The sequence below is a fragment of the Microtus oregoni genome, unplaced genomic scaffold (genome assembly GCF_018167655.1).
Source record: "Microtus oregoni isolate MIOR12 unplaced genomic scaffold, Mior012 000040F_ref0000088, whole genome shotgun sequence".
NCBI lineage: Eukaryota > Metazoa > Chordata > Mammalia > Rodentia > Cricetidae > Microtus > Microtus oregoni.
The window spans coordinates 7,593,914-7,619,523 of NW_024543207.1; the positions used below are offsets into that span (position 1 = coordinate 7,593,914).

The following is a 25,610-nucleotide window of genomic DNA, read 5'->3' on the forward strand; positions in this document are numbered from 1 at the left end:
TGCCCACTCCCCCTCAGACTTCCCTGCCCTGTAGGAAGTCCAAGGTCCTCCTCCCTCCATCCAGGACTAGGAAGGTGAGCATCCAAACAGACTAGGCTCCCACAAAGCCAGTCCATGCAGTAGAATCAAAACCCAGTGCCATTTTCCTTGGCTTCTCAGTCAGCCCTCATTGTCAGCCACATTCAGAGAGTCCGGTTTGATCACATGTTCCATCAGTCCCAGTCCAGCTGGCCTTGGAAAACTCCCATTAGATCAGCCCCACGGTCTCAGTGGGTGGGTGCACCCCTCGCAGTCTTGACTTCCTTGCTCATGTTCTCCTTTCTACTGCTCCTCATTTGGACCTTGGGAGCTCAGTCCAGGGCTCCAATGTGGGTCTCTGTCTCTATCTCCATCCATCACCAGATGAAGGTTCTATGGTGATATGCAAGATACTCATCAGTGTGGGCTATAGGATAAGGCCAGTCCGGGTGCCCTCTCCTCAGCTGCCCAAGGAACAAGCTAGGGACATCTCCTTGGACACCTGGGAACCCCTCTAGAGTCAAGTCTCTTGCCAACCCTAAAATGACTCTCTTAATTAAGATATCTACTTCCCTGCTCCCATATCTACTTTTCTTCCATCTCAACCATCCCATCTCCCCAAGCTCTCCCCATCCTCCCCTTCTCCCTTCTCGTTCCCCATCTCCCCTTACTCTCACCCCACCCCCACCCTTGTGCTCCCAACTTTTGCCTGGCAATCTTATCAATTTCCAAAATCAAGGAGGATAACTATATGTTTTTCTTTGGGGTCACCTTCTTATTTAGCATTTCTAGGATCATGAATTATAGGCTCAATATCCTTTATTTATGGCTAGAATCCACTTATGAGTGAGTACATACCATATTCATTTTTTGGGCCTGGGTTATCTCACTCAGGATAGTGTTTTCTATGTCCATCCATTTGCATGTAAAATTCAAGATGTAATTGTTTTTTTACTGCTGAGTAGTACTCTAATGTGTATATATTCCACACTTTCTTTATCCCTTCTTCCATTGAGGGGCATCTAGCCTGTTTCCAGGTTCTGGCTATTACAAATAATGCTGCAATGAACATAGTTGAATAAATGCTTTTGTAGTATGATAGGGCATCTCTTGGGTATATTCCCAAGAGTGGTATTGCTGGATCCTTGGGTAGGTTGATCCCGAATTTCCTGAGAAACCACCACACTGCTTTCCAAAGTGGTTGCACAAGTTTGCATTCCCTCCAGTAATGGATGAGTGTTACCCTTACTCACATTCTCTCCAGCAAAGGCTATCATTGGAGTTTTTGACTTTGGCCATTCTGACAGGTGTAAGATGATATCTCAAAGTTGTTTTGATTTGCATTTCCCTGATCGCTAAGGAGGTTGAGCATGACCTTAAGTGTCTTTTGGCCATTTGAACTTCTTCTGTTGAGAATTCTCTGTTCAGTTCAGTGCCCCATTTTTTTTAATTGGGTTAATTAGCATTTTAAGTGTAGTTTCTTGAGTTCTTTATATATTTTGGAGATCAGACCTTTGTCTGATGTGGGGTTGGTGAAGATCTTCTCCCAATCAGTAGGTTGTTTTTTTTTGTCTAATGACAGTATCCTTTGCTTTACAGAAGCTTCTCAGTTTTAGGAGGTCCCATTTATTTAATGTTGCCCTTATTGTCTGTGCTACTGGAGTTATACGTAGGAAGCGGTCTCCTGTGCCCATGTGCTGTAGACTACTTCCCACTTTCTCTTCTATCAGGTTCAGTGTGTTCAGATTAATATTGAGGTCTTTGTTTATTTTTATTTTTTTTTCTTTTTGTTGAGACAGGGTTTTTCTTTGTAACCCTTTCTGTCCTGGAACTTGCTCTGTTTACCAGTTTGTCCTTGAACTTGAAGATATGCTTGCATCTACAGCTGTGCCCATGTGCTGGCATTAAAGGTGTGTTGCCAAATCATTCTTAACACTCAAAAATGCCTAGCAAAAAGAACTAAGACTAGTTAGCATTGCAAAAATAGACTGCCCGATTTATTTCTTTTGTTTTTAACATCTTAAGATTCCCTTCTTCCACTCTTCTCTATGCTTTCTTTTTCCAAAACTTCATCTTTTTATAGAAACAATTGGGGAAATTCAACTCAGTGTTATGCTGATATTATGTTAACAATATACATTTATTAGTTAATGTAGAAGTTACTATCATTTCTCAAAGCATGGCATAGCCTCTTCTAAATGGTTCAAAAATTTTCTGGTTCAAAACTCACTTCAGCAGAACCCCACACTAATGTTATAAATAAACTTTGAAATTCGGTTGCATTATTTCAGATTTTACTGTACTAAACCTTCAATTTTCTGGATTTCTTAAGTCACCCACGGTAATTACAATGAAAGAAGGCATCATCATTGCCATGATCTCTCTTGAACTTCTTACACATTTTCACTATTTTTATTTAGGAAGAGTAATCCATTTTAATAAAAGTGGGTCATTTCTAGTCTTAATAATAGCATATGCCATCATAAGAATGCTGAAATAATAATAAACAGTTTTCAGCTTTGTAGAGGATTTGGTTAGGTAATAATGTGTGGAATTTCAAGATGTATTTTCTTATCATCATTGGCTGGAAGTCTTTCTTCAACTGCGGTGGGAATTCCTTGCATCAATGATTAAAAGGAAAAACATAAACAGATCACTATTCAGAGAATTTCTGAGATTTGGTGCTTGACACCTGATGCTTTCTATTACTGTAGTTTTGAATAAACATATATGTACATTTTCATCCTTTATTTCAATTTTACACCAAGTTATTTACTTCTGTGTGTAAGTATGTATGGAAGCACACACAGTGAAACTGGGAGGTCAGATGACAGCTTCCAAGAGCTATTCCCTCCTTCCATATAAATTCCACAGAGCAAGCTCAGATTGTCCCACCTGGCAGCAGGTGCATGCACCCGCTGAGTTATCTTAACAGCCCAGCGTTTGTTTTTCTGTGTTTAGAATCTCTTTGGCTATATGTGCAGAATAAAAACGTGAACCTATGGTATAAATATATTTAGGGTTGTTAATGTAACAATAAAATCATGCCGTGGTTGGTAATTATAAAAACTTAGAATAACTTGATGATGGTAGTTTTCCCTGACCTTGCAAAGAGCTTAAGGCTGTGTGTACTCTCACTGTTGGGGAAGCGAAGAAGTAGTTATAAATATATAAACATTGGCAGCAATCAGGGTTGTTTTTCAGTCTCTGTCCAGCAAGCCACTTGCAACATATTAGCAAACACTTCCCAGTGAAAAGATCTGGAAGCCTCTGCCAGAACCTCATCTTCAGGGACTGCAACAGCTGACAACAAATTTCATCAAAACTTCTGTAAGGCTTACTACTAATTGGCAGCATTCACACGCTCTATTTATATTCTGGCTTTGTGCCACAGTCATCCAAACTAAACATTGTGTAGATCAAGTGATTTCATTTACAAACCCGACCCCTGAAAGATTTTGTACTTTAATGAAAGCATGGTCAACATATCTCATTACTCTGTAGGGTAGACAAGACTTAGTGTTAAGGTGTTGATGACTGCCTTCCCTTTTATTTTTTGTTTCCTTAGTTACATTCTCATTTTTTGAGAAATAGTTCTCCAGTCCTATTTATTTGTGTTTCTTTGTAATGACGTTTTTTAGTAAGCTATACTTCTCTTGACTACTGTCTGTCATTCCCACCTGTCCCTCATGCTATGGTTTTACTACATAGAAATGCCCATTTCTCTCTACATGATTATGGCAAAGCATGAATTAGTCCTTCTCTTCTTTCTGTAATTTTTAGAACTAACAATTTCATACATAGATGTAAGGAATTTGGATCCAATCTATCCACCCATCCCCCTCTTACAATTCTTTCCCATCCCCTGTATCACTTTTGTCTCTAGGTTTCATGTGATGCCTAAGCTTTTAAGTTTTGTAAATCCACTGATTTTATACAATGATGAACATTTTCCAGTTGGGCAAACAAGCAAAAAAGAAGAGCAGTTACAACTTTCATTATCATACAGTGAGGAGTCACAGTGTCTGAATCCAGCAATGTTATAAGTTCTATGAGATTTGAGATGGCATCTCTGTAGATCTTGTAGTAGAACTTGTATTCCTTCTTGCAAGTACAGCCTGATATATTTAATGTGCAATTAGAGGAATAAAAGAAATCTTGTTTGTACAGACAGCTAACAGTGATGCATGACTATTCTCAAGCTACACTATAGAGTCTACCACTTACTCTAAGACCTAATAAAAAAGCACCCACAGCCACCAGACCATCTAGGAAATAATCATCTCAATATCGGTGTCTGCTCCTGGTGTAAAAACATCCATTTTCTTTCCCTTAAAGTCTTTTAACTTTTGTTTTTCTATTAGAATCATTTCAGATAAATTTTCAGACATACCTACCATATATATGATGTTAAAAAATTTACATTTTATTGTCAAAACTTCAATTATAATTTTGACCTTAATATTTCTGAGATATATTTCATTTTTACATGTCAAATCACCAATTCAAGATATTTTAATTTTTAGAAATCAGAAATATATTTTTTTTTAGTTTTTTACTTTAAGTTTAAAATTACAGTGGAGAAAGGTCACTCTGTACATAATGTAAGAAAATTGAACAGATATTGGATCTTAGGGCTTTTCAAAAAAACATAGTGTCAGGACTTTACAACTTTCCCTAAATATAATTCCATTTTTATTCACATGTTTCTAACCTATTTTTAGTAATAGAGGTAGAGGATCCCAAGGAAGTGTCTCTGTTTTTGTCAAGAAACCTAGAAATTGTGTATTCAATTCCTAATCTTTTCAGAATCAGAAGCCACAATTTAGGACATCTAAATGTGTTTGAGAGATACTAAAATACCAACTTGAAGGGGAAATGAATGTAATAGTCATCACTGGAGAATTGGACGGGAAGGAACACAGAAGTTAGTATCTTATGACAGAAGGATAGAATCCATTGAGGAACAGCCAAATATTATGAATGAGAATATTACAGATTTTTTCCTACTCAACCTTCAAATTACTATTAGTATTTATGATTTGTGGTATGTTTAAAATATCTGGCAATAGCACAGTGTTCTTAAAGTGCAAAACAATTTTTGAGATGGAAACGTTTATTACTCTGATTTGATTACTGCACACTATAACATTACTATAAAATGGTTTGGGGCTGGAGAGATGGCTCAGTGGTTAAGAGCATTGCCTGCTCTTCCAACGGTCCTGAGTTCAATTCCCAGCAACCACATGGTGGCTCACAATCATCTGTAAAGATGTCTGGTGCCCTCTTCTGGCCTGCAGACATGCACACAGACAGAATATTGTATGCATAATAAATAAATAATTTTTTTAAAAAAATAAATGGTTTGTGCAAATCTTGTCTTAATATTTTTTAGGATGCAGTTACTGATAATGTAATATTTGTTTATATATATATGTTTTGTTTGTGTTATTGATAACATTTTCTTAATTATTTAAAAATTTTAAACTTATATTTAATGTGTTTTAATCAGCAAAACTATGTTTTGCTGACTTTGGTTAAATTTAACATAGAGGCAAAATAAGTTTTATTGTAATGAATAAACATAATACTAAGCAAATTCAATGTTTGATGCATCTTTTACTGATAGTTTAGTTAACTGGGCTTTTCCAGTTAAACTAAAAGAGCTAGATAAATTGACAGCCTGGCCCAAGTGATGATTTCATTCATCAAGACAAATTTGAACTGTTGAACTCTGTGTGATAGATGTGAGATGATTCCCCTGTACCAGACTTTTCTTAGGAGGAAACTGCAGTGTGATGAAGGGCAATTTATTCCAGCACAAGCACCTAATTTATGAGGAATGCAGTTCTCACTTTCACTATATCGCAAGATTGTTTTGTCTGTTTGCTTATCTCTGACTCTGACTCCCTCAGCAGATCTTGACAGAGCAGGGAAGGAGTTTTATTAAGGGCCTGGGCAATAAAGATTCAATAGAACTCTTGAGACACAACGATTTTTTTTTTCCTGTATGGAAGGCAGTCTTCTTTCTTAGAGACTGCGAACAACTGGGACTATGCTATTTGCAACTTTGCATGTCCTCCAACAAGAGCATAAAACACTGTGAAAGCTTGGTGAGCAAAGATTTATTTTATCCAGAAGAAGCCTCTTATATTATTTCAGTTTATGTCTTACCATGTTCCCTTTTGGTCATATTGTACATCCTATTGAATTTAAATAGACATGTATAATATGTCAACATTCTGTGAGCATGCTTAAGAATACAATGTATCTTTACATAAAAATACCAGTCTAAACTATGAACCCATAAATGTCCTTTGTTTTGTCTCTAAGGTCTGACATGTAATTTTGGGACATAAGCGTTAGGTTAATACACCAAAATTCAAATATTTAATAGTGTCTCCCTCACTCTAAATTGACCCACAGATAGAACATCAGGAAATAAAGAGCCTTCTTTCAGGATGAGGTGTCCAGTGTACTGAGAGTCTTTCTTGCTATCTCTAGATTGTTTATATATCTATGTATATTTCTTAATTATAGTTTTTAATCTATTCTAATAAAGTCAAGTAAGGTAGGTTGAATAATTAGAAGTTTAAAATCAGTATAAAACAACTGGTATGTATAGTTTTGTTCTTATATAAAGGAAAAAAGTGGATTTTTTGTAAGAGCCTTCTATACGGTAGATTTTGCTGCTATCCCAAATGGTATACAGTTCCATACATGCAAGGCTGGCCCTGAACTAACTATGCAGTTGAAGATGATCTTGAAATTTTTTTCTTCTTGCCTCCATATTTTAAATTTTGGATCACAAGAATAAAATATATTTTAAAAGTTCAGTTCCTCTTGACTCTTCTCTTGGCTTCACTATTGGTCTCTTGTTTTTTTTTTTTTCCTCTCTCTCCTTGTCCCCTCTCTTATTCCTCTTCTCTTCCTCCATGATCTGCCTACCTTTCTGTTCTCTCATAGCCCAACCTATTCTGCTTTCCATGTTCAGTCTGGATTCTTCCAGATGCTTCATAAACACTTCTTCTCTTCAAAGCTTAACTCCTAAGTATTACTAAACATTTCCCCTTCTAAATGTTCATATTACTAGCAAGAATTTATATCATAACTAGTATTATATTTATAAATATTAACATAATGAAATTAAATACAAATGTTAATCCTTTATAAAAACTGTATCTATACAAAACTTAAACCATTACAATGTTTTCATAAACATTTACAAGTATATAAAGCAAAATTATATGTTTCCATTTTCAAATGAGGAAAACTAACACATTGAGAGACTTTATTTTGATTCAGGATTTGTTATTTATTCATTTATTTGATAATATACCATAAAGGTTACCAAAGATGGAATAGAAAACAGGAGAGATTGCCTCCCTTAAATGGGTGTGAATCTCAGAATAGAAGAGCATGGAAAACCTTTTAAAATCAGCATTCTGACAAGTCAAAGTTTCCTCTTTTGAATGAGCATTTCATAGGGGTTTTTGATGATGTCTTTTTTAATTCCAGGACTTTTATTCTGTAATTATTTGTTTTACCATTAGGCATATGAGAAAGTATGATGAACTAATATGTTACTTTGAGAAAAATGAGATTACTATTCCTCTTGTTTATATGCCAGTTTGCATTCTGCAAATCTAGGTATTTATTATTTCTCCCCATCCCTGTGGAGCAGTCTCTTAAAGTATAAAGCTTGACTAAAGAACATATGCTCTTGTTCATTTTGGAGCAGTTAGTTCTTTTGGAAGATACCTTAATTTCTAAGCACATATCAAACTACAGGAGTGAAATACCTAGGCATAAAGAAAAGCTTGAAATATACTATGACTACACAGCCTACTAAATATCATCTAGACATACAATGTTGTCCACTCTTACATATCATTTCCTAATATCAAGTCCATATCTTTTCCTAACATGGATACACATTTTATACCATAATAAATATTTTTTTCCTTTTTGGAGCCTAGTTTTTCATGGTTTCTTAGAATTCAGGACTGACTACTTTGAATCAAACACAAAAGGTTCATATATCTTTCCTTTTATCAACTCCTGTATTCAAACACTGCTGTGTATCATTTTCGGAGGTTCACTTTTTTAGCTTTATGAGAAGTAGTCGTCTCTGGGTCCAAGCCTAACACTCCTAGAATCAAGACAATTTACATTTTCCTCAACTCTTTATTTCCTATACGGTTTCCTTGGCACATTTGCATTCCACTATTCAATTATTTATAAAAATGATATCAACAAAATAAGCTAAGATAAAACTTTTTGTTACTTTTAGGTGTCACTGTATCTCTTCCAAGTTCCCATAAAAACTCATTTAAAGGAGATTATATTCATTGATGTACAATTTTACTATTCTTGTTTGTTTAATTTGTTATCATAGCAACTGATCTTCAAGAGGATCATATTTTCTAATTAAATGTAGTGACTGATTATTTCTCAACATTCATATTTTCTGCCCAAGAACGTGGTTGACCTTTGTGTTGTTTCATTGTTTCAAGTTCTTCAATTGACTTTAGGATGGCAACAGTGCCTGACCTCCACCATTGCTCACTCTACGAACTCTGTAATCTGTGCTCTTGCATTTCCTTCCACGTACTCCATAGTCTGTTTATCAGTTACTTGTCTGTTGCTGTCATAAAATATTGTGGTCACATCAACTTATATATGGAGTTCATTTTGCCCTCTGGCTACAGAGTCCATTATAATGACAGGGAAATATGTCAGCAAGCAGTAGGCATGGCAATTGGAACAGAAAGCTAAGGGCTCTTATCTTTGACCTCAGACATATAGCAGAGAGAGCAAACAGGACTAGGATTGAACCATAAACTCAGTGACAAAGTTTTCCAATAAAGTTGGACATCTTAAGCTCCCCAATGACACCAAACATACACAAGAGTTTAAATGTCTGATGTGATGCAGACAGACTACAATCTGCTAATATGTGTGTGTCTCAGGTCTTTGTCCTTGTTTTTCTGGTCTCTGCATTTGCTTTCTCTATTGTTTCTTTTGTCTTCCTAGTTTTCAGATCATAAACACCAATTATCTATGTGATTCTTGGTCTTGACTCCTGGGCCAAAATATGAGTCATAAACTTGTTTTACATAAGAGTAGTTGATTTACATGATGGCTTGCATGACAGAAATACTTTGATAAGAATAACACACAGATATATTAATCTAAATATCATCTATATTTATATATATAATTTTTAAAGAAGTACATTTACAGATGTGAATTTTTAAAAATTTCACATGCTGATTATTGAGGTTGTTTAATCTGGCCAGGTATAGTCCTTCCTAAAAGTAGAAATTCCTTCACTGGAAAATGTAGGTGCTGCTACCTAAGAATGGACAGAAAGATGTCTTCTCTTTGGACTTGAGTAAGAAGAAACGCAAAAATAGAATACTGATAGCCATGGGGGATAGTTTAGACAACATGGTGCTGATGTGGATATAGACATGGACCAACACTGGACAGGGAACTATGAGACTGCACAAATGGCTAATCTCTGATAAGTAGGAAACCCAGAAGTAAATCGTGATGTATTTAATCTATTATACAAATATTTCTTATAGATTGCCACCTTTTATGTGAATCTACCTAAAAATAATCCTTGAGGTCTGAGGCAAACATATTCACCTTTCCCTTTGAAACTCTGTGTGTATTTATGCAGTACTGTTTCTTACATCTGAGCACTTTATGTTCCAGTTTGCATATGTGCCTATGTAAAGTCCTTGTGTGTATAAGTGCCTGCCAGCATCTATCTATGTACTGGTCTATGTGGTGATTCCAATTGAATTACTTGAAGCATCTCTTGTTCATCCATGGCTTACTGCAATCTGTCCAGCATCTGTTAACCTCCTATCTCATAGCTGCAAACTTGAGTCAATAAGCCAAAAGGTGAAGGCTATTTTTAGAGGTTGGACAGGAATTAACTCCCCAAGAATTTCTAAAAAGAAACGTAAGTCTGCTAACATCTTATAATATACTCCCCTTCAGAACTTAAGACAGTAAATATTGATGGCTTACATTGTGGAGTTTATGATTCCTATTATATGTGTGTAAAAAACCAGTATTGTGCAAAACAAAATATTTTCCCCAAATTTCTGCTTAACTCAGTAACAAATCAAGTAGTATACCCATTTCAAAAATATGACACAAGCTCAAATAGTGGATTTTATTGATCATTTTTAGACTGGAAAATTTGAATTTAGTTAAAGAGACTAGCTATGATTTCAAATATTAACCCAGGTAACACCAGCTTTCACAAATATTTCTTCTTCTTTTTTTTTAAGCAGATAGTTTCCTATGATTTAAGCTAGTACATGGTCTTCTTTTCATTTTTAATATAAAATTCAATATAATTGATGAAAAAGTTAGGGCATAAGGTTTCCTACTTTATTTTACCAGTTATTATTCCTTTCCATGCTCTAATAATTCCTTCCTTTCTTCCCCATTTTGAAACTTTATTTCAAATGAATTTGAGTTTATACATTATAAAATTCTGATTAAACACATTAGGAATACATTTAGAATTATAATTCATTTGTTGGTGATAAATGTCGCCATAAAAATATTTCCCTATCAAATTAGTTTTAAAATGTGGACTAGCTAAATCATAATACTGTGAATAATTGAGCAATAAAAATTCATGTACCTGAGGTAATTAACTCGAAGACACAGAAGGCTTCAGTCGCAGTGGGAAAATGTGTGTTACAAGAACAGCCAATGAGGTCTGTGCTTTGAGGAAACTTTCATTGTTCCTTTCTTTTTTTGTGTGTGTGTGTGTGTGTACAATACTTTCGAGGTTTCATTTATGTATGGCAACAAAGAAAGTAAATAAATCCTAAGTGAAACATAGATGCTTGATACATGTGTAGAGATACACATACTTAGCTACAAGATGCATTAACCTCTCTTAGGTTTATCCCAGATGTTGTATTGTTGTTTAAACAGAATTGACAGATGTTTTGCTTGGAAGATGCTGCTAAATGCTTTTACAGAGCCCTCTTTTGTTACTTTACCATACCAAAAACTAAGTAAGCAACCTCAGTTTGTTCTGATATTTTCTACAGTTTGATATTTAAGACATTTATAAAAGCTTTATACCCCTAGAGTAATAACCATTGTTTTCATTTTTAGATGAATCTTTAGATGAGCATATATTCAATTACTACTGGGATTTGACAGTGTCTTTCATAAAGTATCTGTTTGTGCATTTTAGTATACATTTTTACATGGATAGCCTATCTTTTACACTATTTTCAATGATCAAGCTGAAGTTCCCTTTCTTTCCTCAAAATAACAAGAAGATAAATCATCAATCATCTGGCTGAGGACTTTTATTCCTCTACCTTTATGGAAATGATGAGCAGGCCAGAAGGTCTTTTAATGTTCCTCTTGTGCCTCTTTTCATGTCATTGTTTTCCAGCCCCGATCTTCAGAAACACGTGGATGGATACAGCACAGCAGGACCCATCTACTCTTAGAGTTCTTCAGGACACCTTGAGTTTCCGAATGCTTTGCCTTGTCATCAGCCAGTGCTAAGGCTCTCAGCCTAGAATATGAAACATCTAGCCCTATTGGATGATTATCAGACAACAGATCTCTTTCACAACTTAGTGATCATTGTTAGGAAAATTCAGAATAGATTTTTGTGTTCCTGGAGTGGAAGATAAGAGACTGCTCCAACCCTGCTTGGAAACTGGGCCCTGAGTGCAGGCTGGAACCACTGAAGAGTAATCATCTGCTACTCAAAGGCTCCTGGTGGGTGAATTGGTTTTCCTCCTGGTGCACGGTCTGTCTTCTGATTATCCACTGTCAAGCAGTTATCTACGTTTTATATTTAATAGCTGTCGAGGGACATTTGTACACTCTATGAAGGTGTATTGCTGTGATAGGAGCAATAAAAAGCTAAAGGGTCAATAACTAGATAGAAGGTATAGACCAGATTTCAAGGGGAAAGTAAGGCAGAGGCGGGTTCAAGACTCCAGGAAACGCCGAGAGGAAACAGGTGGTGCAGAATGGAAGAGAGGTACTGCCATATAATAGAACATAAATTAAAATAAATAAGTTAATTTAAGATATAAGACCTAGTTGGAAACAAGACTAAGCTGTAGGCTTGACTTTCATAAATAATGAATATCCTTATCGTTACTTATGAGCTGTCAGCCCAAAGAGAAGTCTGACTATAACTATCCTATCTTGTATACTCAGAGGTGGTAGGGAATCTTTAGAACTTAGTATCAGGGTTTAGAAGTTAGGAGGAATCCATTTCAGGTATTCTACTAGGTGGTATCAAATTTACTGAAGACAGGATATTGTGCTTCTGCAGTGGATTAGCTGCTCAGTTCTTATTGAGCCATAGAGCCAGGTCTACAACTATTCTCTGCAGCCACGTTCTCTTCTTCATCTTTTCCTTCCCATCTATAATCCATACTACAATAAAAAGGTGAGCTATTACCCTTCCAGAGAAACAGTTATTGAGTATGATTTTACAACACTGGAATATAGGTAGCACAAGAAAATCCTTCTCAACAAACTCACGGAACCGATCTGGTTGGCTTGATTACATAACCAAAGAAGAACTATGTAGACCATTGACAGCCATTTTATTGTACCAATCATAGCCTTACCAATTAGCACCCTATCACAGAAATGCCATCCTTACAACTGAGATATAAATGATTCATCCAGGTTTATTACATACAAATCTGGTTCAAGCTGTTTTCAACAGCCCAGATTGAGGCTTTTTCTTAAGGATTCAGTATAGTGAACAACAATCTCTCGGGATTCTTTCAGGACTTCTGTGAATGTTTAATATGGCTGGTCCTTGAATATTGTGGCTCCAGTTGCCAATGATCCCATAGTCTGTTTGCTGAAGGAAGCTTGGATGCTTGTTAGACTGAATTCTATAGAGACTGAACCAATGGGTTCAATAGCTGAAAATTAGGGATAAGAATTGCCATGCCACCTTTGCTTATTTACAGGAAAATTAATAAAAATTTGGATTATATACTAGATCAAGAAAAGGTAAAAGTTTTTCCTACCATCTAAGTAACAGGTAATGTTGAATTATTCCTCAATCTGGTCAGAGCTTGAAGACTAAAGAGAGTTGAGATGTATTTCTAGGTTAAAATTCACAAATATTAGTGGTGACTCTTGAGATAAAACCAAATGACAGATGTAGTTCAATTAAAGGTATCCTGGTAAGTAAAAGGAAAATTTGAAAAATAAGGGGAAGTGAAAGAGGATGAGCTCAAAAATATAATATTCTAAGAGTTTTTCACTAGGAAGCTGAATATTATAATTGGGAGGTTGGGAGGCATTAGAGTGGAATCAGTGTTTCTACATATTAAAATGATATTTCTAGGCATGAGAATGGATATTGTTGGCTGGGCTGGACTTATGTGTGTGTGTATATGTGTTTATTACATAATAATAATAGAGTGTGAGAGAAAGGAAGACTGTTGAAGACAAAACCAAAGGTGAATGACGTGAAATATAGTGAGAGAAGTGCTTCTTTATAATAGATTTCTCTATATCATGTAGCTACACCTTGACATGGCAGAGACTTGGGTTTTAGTAAATGGGTATTGCAGAAATCTAACAAAGAACTGGAGGCAGAAGACTTCAGATAAGATCTAATTTGCATTTTAAATAATTATTCTGGCTTAGGTTGCATGGCAAGCTTGAGAATAATGTGTTGCCCTACAGGTGAACAGCTATATAAAGAGAGTCAGTCTTGCATTATCTCAGACAAAGGAGGACAATGGATGCAAAGGGGTTAGCGCTGTGCATGATGTGAATTTCACAGCACATTAAAAGAGTGTTAACTGGGCTTGCTGCGAGAAATGTTACAACATGTGTGAGAGAAACATAAATTAACCCTGAATTCTAAGCTTCTATATTCTTTGATCTGAGCTACTGCATAAATGATGGTTGAACTGTGATCCTTCAGAAAAGCAAAGATGCTTAGAAGGGGATAAGGAAGTTAATTTTGAAATTCCTGTTTTTCATCTAAGTGAACTGTTGAAAGGAGAGTTGATGAAAATAATGAAGAGCTCAAGGCTGAAGATACTAATTAAGACCTAGCTTCAGAGTGAGTTCAATCAGTGGTTTTGGTCAAGGTGACCCAGAATACTTGTATGCAGAGATGAGCATAGCTGCGTGGGACTCTAATAATAGAATGGTAGCCATTATGGCAAAGTAGTGTTATCTGGGAGACAGAAGAGACACCAGGCAATTATCACTACCTGTATAAAGAATACAAATGATGTTCTGTCAATTTGACCTCCTGTAACAGTTTTTGATGAAGACCCATTTGCTAGTGTGTGTGTGTGTGCGCGCGCGCACGTGTGTGTGCTTGAAGCAACAATGTTATAATGTGTTGGTATTTCTTCATAAAATCTAGTAGTTTTTTTTTTTTATCGCCCTGTTTTATTCGAGTGCATAGCTACTTGGATCCTTCTCATTGTCTCTTCTAATAAGAATGATCTTTTTTGTCAGTATTCCAGGTAGTTTGAATTTATTTCTGGTTTATTTATTATCTGACTTCCTTGAAATATGTTTTCTTACTTACAACAGCTTATTTACGTATTCCATATAAGCACACATTTTTGAGGGATGCTTTAACATTTCAAACAAGTGTTTGATTAAATACTTTTTTTCTAATTTGTGTTTGGGAAATCCTGTGCTTTTATCTGATATCAACTATAAAAAGAGTATATAAAGTCTAAAAATTAAATCTAATTAAATATTACTTAATTGTGCAATTAATGCATCTACGTGCCAAGATTAAAAAGACTATAGGGATCATGTTTCAATGGGGGACTTCAGTTATGTTATTTTATCCCAAGTGGTCAGCTCTAAGCACAGGTATATATAGGCAGCACCAAATGAACATAATAAGTTGTACATGCATACATGCACACACAGATGATATACATATTTGTGTAATATGCACACACACATATATATGTAATAATGATAGTTATAGGAGCCGTCATAAACTCACAGGAGTGCATGGGAGGATTTGAAGAAGGAAAAGGAGAAGCAAAAATAATCCAAGTATATCACACATGTATAAAAGATTCAAAATATTTTTTAAAAATATGTATTAAAAAATAGCACAGAAAGAACGAAAAAATAGTGATTCAGATGCTGGTCTAATCCTGGTGGGGATGACTATTGTGCTGTGATATTGTATGATAATCATATGATAGCGTTACTATCGCTCAGCCACAGTAAAGATCATTTGTGTTATGAAAAATAGCTTAAGAGCAGTCACGGTTCCCTGCCCTGTGGAAAGTCCAAAGTCCTCCCCCCTCCATCCTGGTCTAGGAAGGTGAACATCCAAACTGTCTAGGCTCCCACAAAGCCAGGACATAAAGTAGGATCAAAACCCAGTGCCATTGTCCTTGGCTTCTCATCAGCCCTCATTGTTCGCCATGCTCAGAGAGTCCGGTTTTATCCCATGCTTTTTCAGTCACAGTCCAGCTGGCCTTGGTGAGCTCCCAATAGATCAGCTCCACTGTCTCAGTGGGGGGGTGCACCCCTGGTGGTCCCGACTTCTTTGCTCATGTTCTCCCTCCTTCTGCTCCTCATTGGGACCTTGGGAGCTCAGTCCAGTGCTCCAGTGTGGGTCTCTGTCTCTATCTCCATCCATCACCAGATGAAGGAGTGGGGGGAGGGGGAGAGGAGTGCGGGGAGGGGGGAGGAGTGGGAGGCTTGGAGGAGGCAGAAATTTTTTTCTCAATAATATATATATATATATACTGAATATATATATATATATATGTATATATATATATATATATATACATATATATATATATATATATATATTTGATTTTGAAAGTGCAAAAGCACCAAGCCAAACTTCATGGATTCAGAATGTTCATTCTAACTGTGAATTCATTGAAATATAGAGGTTGGGAATGAAAACTTTAATCTAGCTGCATGATCTTTTTATTTGTGAACTCATTGCAATAAAATGATTTTTTTATTAAAAAAAGAAAAATAGCTTAGCTTACTCTCTCTTTACTCTCATTGTAATTTCATTATCATTATGAGTCTTAATTTCTGCTGTATATTAATTCTTTACAATAATTCACACATATATCATTTTTTATCTGCATGGCACCTATGAATATTAATTTCATCAATTCCATTCAGTATTTGTTCTGAGCTTAGGTCTCAAATACCAGTCTATGTTAATGTATTCCTACTTCCAGAATAGTCTGGTTTTTAGATTTCTACTGCTTCAATTTTAATAGTGTATTGCTTATATGATAGAATTTAGGATTTTGAAATTGCAAATACTTCCTACTGTACTTCCATTGCTTTGTAAACAGATTCATTAAATAAAAATAAATATAACTAACAATGCACCTATTTGACGTTGTGTTATGCAGCTTATTTGAATACATTTACACAATTGTTTATCAACCATATTTCCATTAGCTTCAAAAGGATCTCTTTGCACTTTAAATGTTGTTTTTATTTTTATTTTGTTTTTGTTTTTATAACACAGGATCTCATGTAGCATGAATGATCTTAAACTTCTGATAGAACTGAAGATAACTTTGAAATCCTGTTCTTCTCACATGTTAGAATTACTGGTATACATTACCACACATACCACACCATCTATTATTTTATATAGAATAAAAATAATATATGCTAGTAATACAATAATATGGGTCTGTGAGGAGAAAGAAGAGAGTTTGTAATAATAGATAATATTACTGGGGACAGAGGAGATAGTAATAGTGAAAATACTGGCCTTCTTATCTTTCCAAGCAAAGTAAATACCACAAGGTTTAAATATTTCCTCTTCTGCCTAATGTGCCCTGTGCTATTTTGGCTTCTATACTTAACATGCAGTTATGGATAGGTTCCTGTCATGTCCTTTCTCAGTAACTTCTGACATTGATGTTGTACATGTGTCACTGTGGCAAGTAGCATACAGAGTAATGGCTCATTACCTTAGAGCACTTTGTGGCTAGGTTGCCCATGCTGGAAGGTTTTTAACATGCTGCTACTCCCCTGATAAGAGAGCACAGAGCACACTGAGGCATGCGGCTCATCTTCCAACTTCTAAATGTCTGCAGCAATTAGGATCTCTTTCTAATTACTTACTTGAGAATATATTTATGTGAGGAAAGTGACCAAGTTGATAAGAAATGCACTTGTCTCTGAAAAACACCTTATAAGTGTGGTGAATTGTAACACATAGTTTGTCTCTTTTTTTAAAAAAATAATCCTTTGTTAACTGATTCCATGGTATCATGAACAACACTTTAAAATAATAGACATTTCTGGGTAGGTAGTATCAAAGCACTGATGTTTATACACACCAAGCTTGAAATATGAGACAAGTCATACCTTTGAGGGTCCCTGATGTGGGAGTGTCATATATCAATCTGTTGATTTCATTGGTTAAGCAATAAAGAAACTGCTTGGCCCTGTGGGTAGAGTAAACAGAACAAAATGCTGGGAGGAAGAGGAAGTGAGGTCAGACTGGATAGCTGTCCTCTCGGGGGCAGACGCCTCTGAGAGACGCCATGCCCTGCTCCCGGGATGAAGCTCCGACCCAGGATGGACATAGGCTAGAATCTCCCCGGTAAGCGCACCTTGGGGTGCTACACACAGATGATTAGAAATGGGCTAAATTAATATGTGAGAATTAGCCTAGAAGAGAATGGGCCAAGCAGTGTTTAAATGAATACAGTTTGTGTGTTGTTATTTCGGGGCATAAGCTAGCCGAGCAGGCAGTCAGAGTGCTGGGGATGCAGCCCCACCGCTCTTATTTCTACAGGTCCCTGTATGTGTCTTCATAAATAATTTTCTAACTCATCTTTTTGTGATAAAAACCACGTCTGATTGTTGGATTAAGTACTGTCTATCATTTCTTTGTAATTTAATGTAGACACAGCACTAACAAATGTATTACTTTTTAATGTTTTTCTTTATAAAGTTATCTGCATTTTCTATGTATTTTGTGATTTAAGTATACACACATCAAGCTTGACATTGTCCATTAGATTTCTAAACACTTACACTCACATGTATGATTTATCATAACCTAAATAAATACATATATCTGTGTATATATATTGTTTTTAAAAAGGCATGGTCATATAAGTGAGAATATTGCTACCATATTGTCTTACACATTCCTGCTGCAGAATTCAAGTTATCTAAGAGATTTTGTCTAAATGGTCATATCTGAATCTTCTTTGGCTTTGTCATTGTGAAACAGTGTCATATAATGTGAATATAGCTCATTTATATCTCAAACATTTCATGAACCATATGGCAATTTTTACACATTGGTAGTATTATATTATTTTCAAATAATATGATAATTTTTTGCTTGTTTAAGAAAGCTGGTATCACATTATGCAGTCAGATATCATCTAAGATACTTGTTTTAGGATGCAAGATATCTTTGAATCTGGTAGTGTGTATAATGTTAAATTGACAAACACTTTAGACACAAGAATTTTCAACTATACAGTTCATATCATTCATTTTTAATTCTTCAATTTTGTTCATCTAATGATATTATGTAAAGAAATATGAATCATATGGCTCCCAGTCTCACAAGTGCGGTAGCATAATGCATGGTAAGACAAAACAAAACAAAACAAAACAAAACAGGAATTGGATAAAGAAAACATATACCTGTGTCAAAGTTTTGATAGCCTTAGGCAAGTCATTCAACCTTTCATTAACTCAGCCAGCTCAGGAGAGGCAAAGAAAGGGAAAGGCAGAAAGTGACACCCCTATTAATAATAATGCTTCTGCTGAGTATGAATTGCATGTTCTCAGGCATAGCAAAGCACCTAGCATATTTCAAGAAACGAGTAATATCTAGTTGTTGTTGCTATTGATTTAACTTTGAGACTTCATACTTAAGAACTTAGTCACCATTTTGTACATACACACATAAACAAGCATTGCAAATACCCTGTGCGTATGTGTAATATCTGCGTATATTGATTTCAGAGGCAGAATTTTTATTCTGTGAAAGCAAGCTCATTTCATGGTGGACCCTCAATCCTTAGACTCTGTGTGCTAGGAACACTGGCGTTGTGTTAGCACAACTAGTCTCCTACCACCTGTCTCTGTCTTCTTTATAGATGTTATTAATTTTTCTAATATAGATTTAACATTGATAATTTTTAGTATGAGGATGTTTTATTTAAATTAACTTTGAAAATATCATATTCGTACCGAGTATTTTGATGATATTCAAACTTACTTCTTCCTCATTAAGTCTTCCTTGATCTGTCCTGAATCCTCTACACACTCAGTCACATCATTTTAATTTTTTAATTAAATTTATTTATTCCAATACATTAAGGCAAAATAATGCATACTTATGAGATACCATTTAATATTATCCTACACCTGTACATTCTGTAATATTTTTATCAAGCTAAATATGTTTATTTCCTTGAACACTCAGTTTCCCTATAAAACTTTTATTATATATGTATTTACTTCATGTGTTTGATGTACTGCCTACACTCACAGGTGTGGAACTATCCACTGGAGTATGGTGAATCTTCTAGTGTTTACGTTCTTTAGGAAAATTGATTCTCCCACCTTAGAAAGCATAAATAATCACTAGTTCCTCCTATAGGGGTAGGGACTCATTAAACCCTCCCTCTCTAAGATGGAAACTTGAGAGGCTAGATCATATGCATGTATCACACGTGTGAACCCAGCTGCGTGGCGTCCATGAGTCCAGACAGCCTATAATATGCAGGGTTTTGCGCCTATTGTTCCAACTCGTCACTCCTACCTTTCTACTTCACCTTGGTCCCTGACTCTAGTCCAGCACATGTTCTCTTTGTGCCTGAGTACTCTAACAGTTATTCTATGCACTTTGACTAACTGTCATTTCTGTGCTATACACCCATCATTGCAAAAAGAAAACACTCTGATGAGATCAAATAGCTATACTACACTAGGAATATGGAGGTGTGAATTTATAGAATAGTTTGACTCTATGTGCATTTAGCAAAATAGTAGTAGTAGGTTCAAACCAGTGATATATAATCTCCCTAAACATGTGTTCTTGTCCAGACTTATGGTACCAGACATACATTTCCTCCTGTGGAGCAAATCTTAAATCCAATATTAGGAGTGTAGTTATTCTACTAGTGTTTGAGCCTCTGTTGCTGTAGACATACCTTGCCATGTTGATTGTGATTGTTGCTCACGGGATTTGCAGCTAGGTAAAACTAATAAATAATTGGCTATTTAGATTTTATCATATCTGTACTTATAGGCTGCATTTGGTACTTTGACACTATAAAAACTAATCAACATGGAGAGATTTTTGTACAATACCGAAATGTATTTCTCTATGTACTTTTATCAGACTTCGTGGAATATTCAGCAGTAGCATACTAACAAATACTGTCGGTAGATGATCAAGAGGAGTGTCAAGAGCCTGTGTTGCTTTGGGGCATATTGATTTTAGAAGTAGGTTAAATTAAATGTTTATATTTTTCTTTATCATTGTACAAATCGTGACCACATTTTAACATGAGTCTGTTAAAATAGTAGTTAAATAATCTTTAAAGGAATAGCTATAAAGCTATATCTACACACACACACACACACACACACACATATATCAAGCATTTTGAATACCTTTTTTTTTTTTTTTCATGTGGGTGAAAAAAAAATTTACTACTAGATTTTAGTCAACCTTGACCACATGTGAAATTCAGTGAGACGCACTGGGGAGGAACTGTTGGTAAGGGACCTAGGCATCCCTGTTCTTTATTTTAATCTAATGAATAAATTGAAAAAAAATCAAATTCAGTCATGGGCACTGGGTAGAAGTGAACATAGTTTTCTAGACCATCCACCTGTCAGTAAATGTCTAATCAAGAAACACAGAAGGAGTTACTTAATTCAAAGCTGAGGTATTCATTGCTCGGTGGTCTGGAGGGTTCTCTCTAAAAGAGCAGGTGAGGGTAATGTGGTCGTTACAGCCTCAGGGAACCTGGGACTGAGGGAGAGAATGCATGTGAGATAAATATCAATGCCAACTTTATTTCTCCATGAACAGGGGCAGTCAAGGAGGAAGTGCTTTGATGATAACAAGAAAATAACATGTCACCATTTTTCAAAATTAGTTCTCCTTCACATTAAAGATGTGAGGTAAAATGAGAATCTTAAAGAATTCAGAATCATAAAAGAGTTAGTTACTAATAACTCAGAAAAAACAGAATATTCAGAAACTATAAGAAACTTTGAAAAATGTTGATATTCAGATAATGTGATTAAACCAAAATCTATTTAAAATACAATACAATGTCAGGAAGATTGCTTTCTTCAGAGGCAGACTATGCTAACAAGTGTTTCTTTAGACTTTCAACTTTCAAACAGCAGAAAATTGATTTCTGTAGTTTAAATAACATAATGACATTACCAGCTTTTTATACAGAGCTAAACTGCCATAGTTCATGCTGGAAAGTTTTATAAGCGTTAAATATATATAACAATATGCATTACTATATTAATATTATTTAATTCGTATTCACATGAATTGGCAAAACATAACACCATTGTTCTCCATATTTAATAGCCAAGTAACGAAGGCAAGATAAGTCACTACCTTAAATTCTGTTGCAAATCAGTAATGTTGATAAACCCGCTCTAGGCGCCAGGAGACCCAGCCTTGGGGTGAGTTTCTGACCCTGCAGCGCCAGCCCGGGAAGGGGAGTTCAGAGGTTCCTTGGCCCCCTGTCCTTCTTGAGCTCTCGACAGGGCCCCCACTCCCTGCATACCTCCTCTTTCTTCCTAGCCCACCCAGCTCCCATCCAGAACCCTCCCCAATTTGCCCCACCGCCCCCTTTCTGCACATAACATCACCCAGCCCAGCCTGTCTGGGCACTGGGTCCGAATCCTCGGGGCACCCAAGCAGACGGGAGTTCCTTTGTTTCTTTGGCCTGCCTGCACCAAGCAGGGTAGGCGCTTTGTTTGTCACCTGCCCATCAGCACGGAGGCCTGATCTCTCGGCGCCAGGAGACCCAGCCTTGGGGAGACCCAGCATTGGGGAGAGACAATGTTGGGGAGATCCAGCATTGGGTAGGCAAGGAGACCTGATCCGGTAAAGAAGATCCATAAGGGAACATTTGGAAGAAGAGATGGGTAGACGCCAAGGCAAGAATTCGCCCAACAAGCTGAAAAGCAACATGAAGCCACCAGAAACCAGCGACCTCACAACGGGAGGACATGAACACCTTAATCAAGAAGAAGTAGAAAAGGTTGACTTCATGAAAGTGATTGACGCCCTTAAACAGCATGTAAAAAATGCCCTTATAGAAATGGATGAGAAATATAACAGAAAGTTTGAAGAACTAAATAAATCAGTGAATGATACCCTAGAAAACCAAGGAAAAACAATCAAACAGATAATGGAAACGGTGCAAGACTTGAAAACTGAAATGGAGGCAAAGAAGAAAACACAAACAGAGGGCCGGCTGGACATGGAAAATTTAAGTAAACAAACAGAGTCTACAGAAACAAGCATAACCAACAGAATACAAGAGATAGAAGAAAGAATCTCAGATTCTGAAGATACCATAGAGAAAATAAACACTCTGATCAAAGAAAACAGCAAGTCCAACAAACTCTCATCACAAAATATTCAGGAAATATGGGAAACAATAAAAAGACCAAACCTAAGAATAATAGGAGTAGAAGAAGGAGAAGAAGTGCAGCTCAATGGTCCAGAAAATATATTTAATAAAATTATAGAAGAAAACTTTCCCAACCTAAAGAAAGATATACCTATGAAGGTTCAAGAAGCATACAGAACACCGAATAGGCTGGATCAAAAAAGAACATACCCTCGCCATATAATTATCAAAACACAAAGCATACAGAATAAGGAAAGAATATTAAGAGCTGCAAAGGAAAAAGGCCAAATTACTTATAAAGGTAAACCTATCAGACTTACACCTGATTTCTCCATGGAAACCATGAAAGCCAGAAGGTCCTGGATAGATGTACTTCAGAAACTAAGAGACCATGGATGCAAGCCCAGATTACTATACCCAGCCAAGCTTTCATTCACTATAAATGGAGAAAATAAAATTTTCCAGGATAAATACAAATTTAAACAATACGCAGCCACAAATCCAGCCTTACAGAAAGTAATAGAAGGAAAATCACTAACCAAGGAGTCCAACAATGACCACAAAAACTCAGACATCTAGAGACCCTTCACCAACACAAATCAAAGAAGGGAAACACACAAACTCTACGACTAAAAAAATGACCGGAGTTAACATCCACTGGTCATTAATATCACTTAATGTCAATGGACTCAACTCACCTATTAAAAGGCACAGGCTAAGAGATTGGATACGAAAACAGGATCCAACATTCTGCTGTTTACAAGAAACACACCTCAACCACAAAGACAGACACCTACTCAGAGTAAAGGGCTGGGAAAAGGCTTATCAAGCAAATGGACCTAAGAAATAAGCAGGTGTGGCCATACTAATCTCTAAAAAAGTTGACTTCAAACTTAAATCAATCAGAAGAGATGGAGAGGGGCATTTTATACTCATAACAGGAACAGTTCAGCAGGATGAAGTCTCAATTCTGAACATCTATGCCCCTAATTTAAAAGCACCCACGTACATAAAAGAAACATTGCTAAAACTCAAGGCAGCCATCAAACCGCACACACTAATAGTAGGAGACTTCAACACTCCTCTCTCACCAATGGACAGGTCAATCAGACAGAAACCTAACAGAGAAATAAGAGAATTAATGGAGGTAATGAATCAAATGGACTTAATAGACATCTATAGAACATTCCACCCAAATAGGAAAGAATATACCTTCTTCTCTGCAGCTCATGGAACCTTCTCAAAAATCGACCACATAGTCGGTAACAAAGCAAACATCCACAGTTACAAAAAAATATTAGTAACCACCTGTGTCTTATCAGATCACCATGGATTAAAGTTAGAATTCAACAACAATGCTACCCCCAAAAAGCCTACAAACTCATGGAAACTGAACAGTCAACTTCTGAACCATACCTGGATTAAGGAAGAAATTAAGAAAGAAATTAAAGTCTTCCTGGAATTCAATGAAAATAAAGAAACAACATACTTAAACTTATGGGACACTATGAAAGCAATACTAAGAGGAAAGTTCATAGCACTAAGTGCCCACTTAAAGAAAACAGAGAAAGCTCACATTGGAGACTTAACAGCCCAACTGAAAGCTCTAGAAAAAAAAGAAGCAGACTCACCTAGGAGGAGTGGAAGACTGGAAATAATCAAACTGAGGGCTGAAATCAACAAAATAGAAACACAGAAAACAATCCAAAGAATCAATAAAACAAAAAGCTGGTTCCTGGAGAAAATCAACAAGATTGACAAACCCCTATCCAAACTAATCAAACATCAGAGAGAGAATTTGCAAATTAATAAGATCAGAAATGAAAAGGGGGACATAACCACAGACACAGAGGAAATTCAGAGAATCATTAGATCTTACTACAAAAGCCTATATGCCACAAAACTGGAAAATGTAAAGGAAATGGACACTTTTTTAGATAAATACCATATACCAAAGTTAAACCAGGACCAGGTGAACAATCTAAATAGACCTGTTGGTCGCGAAGAATTAGAAGCTGTTATCAAAAACCTCCCTACCAAAAAAAGCCCAGGACCAGATGGTTTCAATGCGGAATTCTACCAGAACTTCCAAGAAGACCTAATACCTATACTCCTTAATGTATTTCACAATATAGAAACAGAAGAGTCATTGCCAAATTCCTTTTATGAAGCTACAGTTACTCTGATACCAAAACCGCACAAAGACTCAACCAAGAAAGAAAATTATAGACCAATCTCACTCATTAACATCGATGCAAAAATCCTCAACAAAATACTGGCAAACCGAATCCAAGAACACATTAGGAGAATTATCCATTATGATCAAGTAGGCTTCATCCCAGGGATGCAGGGCTGGTTCAACATATGAAAATCTATCAATGTAATCCATCATATAAATAAACTGAAAGAAAAAAACCATATGATCATTTCATTAGATGCTGAAAAAGCATTTGAAAAAATTCAACACCACTTTATGACAAAAGTATTGGGGAGATTAGGGATACAAGGGTCATACCTAAATATAATAAAAGCTATATACAGCAAGCCAACAGCTAACATTAAATTAAATGGAGAGAAACTTAAAGCCATCCCACTAAACTCAGGAACACGACAAGGCTGTCCACTCTCGCCATACCTCTTCAATATAGTACTTGAAGTTCTAGCAATAGTAATAAGAGAACATAAGGGGATCAAAGGGATTCGAATTGGAAAGGAAGAAGTTAAACTTTCGTTATTTGCAGATGATATGATAGTGTACATAAGCGACCCCAAAAACTCCACCAAAGAACTTTTACAGCTGATAAACACCTTTAGTAATGTGGCAGGATACAAGATAAACTCCAAGAAATCAGTCGCCCTCTTATAAACAAAGGATAAGGAAGCAGAGAGGGAAATCAGAGA

The 25,610-nt window shown here is 36.1% G+C and overlaps 1 protein-coding gene across 4 annotated transcripts in view; it reads left to right on the forward strand.

Moving 5' to 3' along the window:
• The window catches only part of Cdh12 (cadherin 12), an 820,788-nt gene that overhangs the window by 152,063 nt on the left and 643,115 nt on the right, over positions 1 to 25,610 (forward strand). The window lies entirely within an intron of this gene.